Source organism: Malania oleifera, chromosome 7 (assembly GCF_029873635.1).
Source record: "Malania oleifera isolate guangnan ecotype guangnan chromosome 7, ASM2987363v1, whole genome shotgun sequence".
In the NCBI taxonomy this organism is placed as follows: domain Eukaryota; kingdom Viridiplantae; phylum Streptophyta; class Magnoliopsida; order Santalales; family Ximeniaceae; genus Malania; species Malania oleifera.
This window is the reverse complement of record NC_080423.1, coordinates 53,814,008-53,820,904: the sequence shown is the minus strand read 5'-3', so window position 1 is coordinate 53,820,904 and position 6,897 is coordinate 53,814,008.

The window sequence follows — 6,897 nt, the reverse complement described above, 5'->3', positions numbered from 1 at the left end:
GTGACTTTTTGGTGCAATAAGCCTAGGCAGTCAAAGCCAAGTGTAAATCATTTAAAATCTAGAACACTTGGCTAAAAATTTGAATAATCGAAAAGGCAAAAGCTAGTATTGAGTTAAGCGCACAACTTATGGGGAGCATCTCTCTTTCACATCTATATAAATTTAATGCCCTCATATTATTTTTCGCTTGTATGCCTTGATGAGAATATCACTGCAGCCTACTATCCACTTTTACTTCATGTTTGTATCCTTTGTTGGATAGTATATATCTGAACTACTGAAATGCATGCGTGTGTTGAATGCCAACTGCATGGCTGATGCAATATCTTGTGTATTGCATGCTGGTAGTGGATATAGGTTCTTGTATGCTTGAACTAAATGGAATTTGCATGATACGGATCATTTTAAATTGGTTGCTTGAATCTATCAGGTTTTTGGTACATATTTTTTTGGAAAAATGCTCTATTTATAGACAGTATGCTATCGAAATTTCGTTAAAACTTTCCCAAAACAAAACCATGTGCCAAAACAACTATGATTTGATGCATGCGAATATGTTTTTGAAAGGATGAGTGAATCAAAAGAATAGATAACTAAATTTCATCCTTAATTTGAAAGTGCATGCATAAGAAAATATATAGGGGAGCTAAGCTCGATCCCTGGAGAATGAACACAAAGGACTCATATGAATCATGTTACACTTTTTAAATATTGAGGCTCTTTGGAAAATCGTGAACATCTTGTCTAGCTCTTAAAGCTCTATGAATATATATGAATTATTCTCGGTTATGAGCACTATTTAATGCCTTAATGTATACTCTCTGATGCATTTTTTTTCCATAGGGAGACTATACTGGTTGCAATGTTTGAAATGAATTAATCAATATCTAGTATAGCTATGTTACAAGATTTAAAATGATTGCTTATACTCTTGGCATACTTAGTGCAGCCATCTTAGATTAGTATAAGCAGTTCATTGCATCTAAGCTCGTATTCAAATTCATAAGGAAAGTTCTTGAACTTACAGTTCTATCATGTTGCGCTCACCCATTCTTAGGCTTAGATGTGCATCAAATTCATTGTGACATTTTCTTAAATGTAATATTTTCATTGCAAATTATAATATATTGATTAGCCACAATCATTTGTATAGCCATATAATATTGATTTAAAATTTTCATATCCTTAAAATTCATATGGTTGTATTTTTCTGGTCATATTTTGTTCTGTGCTTAAATGATCACCAGAAAAGTTGTGCTTACATGATCTTTAAAGTTTCTTTTTCAACAAACATCATCCCCGGTATATATCGTAAATCATAAGGTGATATATACATATATATATATATATATATATATTTTTTAATTTATTTCTTTTTGGCAAGAAATGTTTTTAAATTAAAATTATTTATCTCTTGCGTCAGTATTGATATATTTTTTATTGCATAAGTGGTTCCATGATTACATATGAAAATGCATGCGAACTAGTTAGACTAAAATCATACTCAAACCTACTCCTTGCTATCATATGTCGTGTGCTTTGAATTCAAATCCTTCACGGGTCTTATGGAGTGTTTTAGTTGCAAATGGTTTGAGGATATTTCTAGTCTGGCCTTGTTTATAATGTCATTTCTATCTTAAATGACCAGTTAAATTGTTTTGTGTGCCAAATTGAAAAATGTTTTAAAACAATTTTTGAAATTTTTATGCCCAAATCTTATACCAAAATGGGGGAGAGTTTTTCTAAGCAAATTAAACATTATTTCAAAATGGGGGAGAGTTATTTTTAAAGCTAAGGTTTCTTTCAAAATGAAAAAATACTTAAACGGTTAGCTTAGCCCTTTTGCTGATGCCAAAAGGAGGAGAATTTTTTTGAGCAAAATGCACGAGTGTCTGTGCCTTAATGCTAAAACTAAATACATGATAAATTTTGAAATATTTTCTTTCACGAATATGCTCAAGCTATAATGTTTATCTTTAAATTATGCATATTGAAAGAGGGAGCCTTTTTAGGCTTACCCATTTTGCTCTTATGTATTTGTCATCATAAAAAAGGGGGAGATTGTTCACTTTTTAAGTCCGATCCCTATTTTGATGTTGACAAAGCACAAGATTCATATGTGTGTATTCAGTGCTTGAATAGGTTTACAATTTAGATCACACATAAGAAAAAGGGAAATGGAAGCCTGAGGAACTTAAAACATCATCTGGCACATTCCATGAAGTATCAAAAGAGAAAAAGAAGAAGAAGAAGACATATTTACTTTATTTTTAAAAGCATTTAGTATTTGGTCTGTAATAATGTATCTCATGCATGATATGATTAACAACTCAAAGAAAGACCATTGACTAACCTTAGGTCCCAAAACCTTTCATGAAAATATTCTCCAACTAAAATAAAATACTTACACATATAGGGGTAAATTTTTTAAGGACTCATCTTAGGTTTTCACTTAGCTCAATCGACCGTACATTTCAAGTTCATAATCATCTCAGTCGACTGACCAAACCTTTTAATAAGAAAATAATTTTTTTTTTATGTAGCTTAGTCGACTTGCCATTTTTCAACTTAACATTCCTCAATTGACCGTTCACCTTGAAATCTGGAATATGCTTTTTGGCCAGTTGACCGACACTTTGCTTAGCCGACCTGAGTTCATTATCTGGCCATTTATTATAGCTTAGCCGATTGACAAATGAAGAGCAAAATGTGCTCAGCCGACCGATAGTTGGTGCTTAACCGCCAAACCAATAATGACAGTCGGCCGAGTATCGAACGATTGTAAATCTCATTTGCTCAGCTGACCGAACGAATCTCTCAGGTTGACCTTAATTCTCAATGCTAAATGTAATTAATTTCCTAATTAAAAATATTCAAAATGACGAGTGTGTCCCCAAAATGGTCAAATTTTGAAAACTCTATATATACCCCTTCAGAACCCATTTTTTTTAATCAATGCTTAGATTACAATTTCTCCCAAATTATTTTGTACTTAAATTTTATTCTTTATTTCTCTCTTATTCATTTTAAAAATCTTCTTGGGAGGGGGCATTGATTTTTCCTATACTTCTTTCACTTGAAACTTCATTGCATTTGAAGGTTGTTGAAAGGAACTTTTTATTATTGGGCATTCACATTTTCATTGTAAGATCATCTACTCTCTCATATATTTTATTTCAAAAATCTTTGGAGAGCTGATCTTAAGTTTTCTCCCCATTAATTTTCTTAATAAATTTTCTTGGAGAAAACTTGTCTTAGCTTGAGAATCTTGCACATCTATTGCAAAATTCCAAAAGTACACTTGTTTTTATTGCATAAATATTTTTTTAGCGTAAACCCTAAATCTCCAGCAATTTACTTTTCAAGAATATATTTTTGGAGATATCATTTGAGGGTTTTTGAGATCTTTGAAAAACACATATTTCATATTTCATTTTTATCAAATATCATGTTTATTTATTTTAGGAAAAATCATTTGAAAAAAAAAACCGTAAGTTCTCCTTCTTTTTTATTGAAAAATATTTTTTGGAGAAAATAATTTGGGGTTAAATCTTTGAAGCATACATCATATATATTATATTCAAAGATTGTAATATTATATTGAGAAAAACTCATACTCTACTAAGCATAACTTCATATCATACGTGAGTGCATTTGAGCTTCATATTGTACATCTATGCTTTTTAAGAAGCATTTTGTTTATATAAAAAATTATTATCATTGTATTCCAAGCGTAGCCTGAAGAGGGAGACTCGCCCTATTAAGAGTCCTAGATTGGCTCAGACCCGGTAGGAAAGCTAGGATTTGCACCATCCTATAAAGTGTGCATAGTTTGGCTCAGCCTAGTGAATTGAGTTGAGGTGTCTCTGCCTCGTAAGGAGAATTGGTTGTGGTTCAGCACCATAATTGAGCTGGGGAGTCTTAGGAGTAGACAAGAAAATAATTCATGGAAGACAAAAGGGCGAGCACAAAGGGGGTCCCATGGGTGTGCGTACTACTTGATTATTATATTATATTATATTGTATGGTGAATGTTTTGTGGGAGGGAGTATCAGTTTGGTCGGACCGTTATCCCGGATTCCCTTCTTTCTTGTTCATCCCATTCCTCATCTTGCTTCAGTTTCACTTTCTGCCTTCTCTCTTCTTTATACTTCATTTTTCCTTTTAATTTATTAGGGTTCCATTTCTGGCCATCTAAGTCTCATATAAATTTTCTTAATTATTTTAATTATAGGCTACACAAGTTACAATGTATGGCTTCATATATACGTATGTATGCGTATGTCTGTCTCTTTTTCACAATTTAACACTAGCTACTCAATCATCATGCATTTCTATTGTAAGATAGTTAAAAAGTAAATGTAAAAGAGTCTAAAAGGTAATCTCTTCGAACTAATGGGAGCCAAGAGGGAACCTCAAATCGTCTTTTTGAAGTTTGATTTTATACCCCTTAGGGTTTGCACACACAGAAATTCAAATCAGGAAACAATTCCCAAAAGTATTGTCCAGCAGATTTCTAAACTTGATCGAAGTTGACCTGGTCGCACTGCCAAGATCTCCTCGTCGTGCCCTGGTCGATACATTTGGTAAAATCTTCAATTACTTCTTTGTTCAGTTGATGGCATCGTTGACCAAGTCACATGTGGTCTCCTAGTCGCGCCTTGGTCGAGGCATTCTAGAAAATCTTCAATTAGCTATCACTCTGGAGTCTTCTGGCTAGACCTGGTCGCCCCTTGTGACTGATTGGTTGCACCACGTGGTCGATTAGGGTCATGTTGTTGTAGTTGAATCCATGCCTTGGAGACCTAGTCAACCACTTAGGCTTCCACATTGTTGCATTGACTCCTTGCACTGCTTAACGCCTTGATTTAAGCTCTGATTTCCTAAAACATGAAACATACTACGTATAACTCTGGACGATGATAAGAAGTAATAATTATGAAGTAAATATAGACATCACATAGGTAAATGGGGGCCTAAATAAGCATATTTTAAGAACACATCTGCAACTACCCTTTCTCCTAAAATAATCTCAAACCCAATATTCAGTTCAGGAATATCTATTCCTAGGAATAAATGAATTACAATAGGTAAGTAATAATTAATTATATAAAAAAATTATGTTGATACCACAATTACAAAAAATGGCTATTACCTACAATTACAAAATTTTCACTATATTTTATCTCATTCCAAGGATTAACTATTCCACCAACCAAACGAATCATTATTACTTTAAGCATTGAACGATTCTTCTAAAACATTAGTCACTTTTGTGTTTTCTATTTGTTGACTTTTTGAGTCTAATCACTATTTAATTTATGACAAACCACGACATCTTACTTGTGTTCTTAGTGTATTATCAGGTTTATAGTTCTAAAAGCACAAGTTATGGATGCAATATGGAAGCCGTGAAAGGACGTAGACGATCATACCTCGGCATATTCCATGGAAATTGCAAAGGAGCTAAGCATGAAGATTTTTATTTATTTTTGGGGTTGTAATAATTAATTAGGTTTAATTGTGCCTCATGATTTAATTTGAAACTCAATGACCATAGATTGACCTTAGGAACTCTATATTTCATGGAAAATTATTTTACATATGTGCAAAAATTATTTCAAGTAAAAAAAACTCCAAAACAAGTTTTTCAAAATCCCTATCATGTTTCTACCATCGTATTGATGAGCCATTTCATCGATCAATCAGTTATCATTGTAAAATATGTTCAACATGAAAATTGTGGGATTTTCATTTAGCTTTCTTTTGATACCAAGAGCATCCCATTTGGAGTTTTCTATAAAAAGTAATGACCAAAATACTGAAAGTGTCCAACATGAAAGTTGTGGGAGTTTCTCTCATCTTTCTGTTGATACCAAGAAGGTTTAATTTGGAATATAGAAAATGTTATCTCCAAAATACTGAAAGGTATTCGCGCAAAAAACCAAGGGCAAGACTCATCGACGAGTGGTAGGAGTAGACTAGTTGACGAGTGCATAAACTAGTCGATGAATCCAATGGGCAAAACTGCTCCAATGGGTGAAAAATAACTATTTTCATATTATTATATTATTTCTTTCCCCCAACAGCCATATAATGGCTATTTGAGGGTTTAGCCTATAAAACTTGCCCAAACACTTAGAAAAAGAGTGAGAAACACTTGGGAAGCATACTTATTTTTGTTTCTTGTTCTTATTTCCAAACCCATTTTTGAAGATCATTTTCTTCTACTCTTCTATTTTGAAAAACTCTTTTTGGGGAAATTCTTCTTGAGTTATACAAGTAAGGCTTGAGCTTATATTCATTATATTTTGCTTGAGAGCTTTCTTGGATTTTATTTTTTAAAGGTCAATTTATTTGAAGAAATTATTTTTCATATTTCTCCTACTTTTATTTGAAAATATTTTTGGAGAAAAATCTTTGAGTGTTTGAAGAAAGCCTTGAGTTATATATTCACTCCTATATTTTTGCTTGAGAGGCTTCTCATTTTTTGATATTGCAAAGGTCAATCAATTTGAGAAAATCATTTTCCATACTCTCTCCTTTTATTGAAAAATATTTTTGAGAGGATTTCATATACTCTAATGAACTTCAAATATAAAATCACTTGAGAGTGCATCTAGATTTCATTTGTACATCTTTGCTTATTAAGAAGCATTTACTTGTACGAAAATCTCATATCATTTGTATTGGCAGTTCGAGTTGTGAACCGTGGTGAGGTAGTTACACCTCGTGTAAGCATCGGATTGTAAAGAGGTAGTTACGCCTTGTGTAAGCATCGGATTGTAACGGGAAGGTCCGCTCGGTTTTAAGGAGCGGATAGTGGAATCCTTGGGAGGTTTGCCCAAGGCAAGGACGTAGGCAAGTTTGTTGAACCTCGTAAAAATCTTGTGTTTG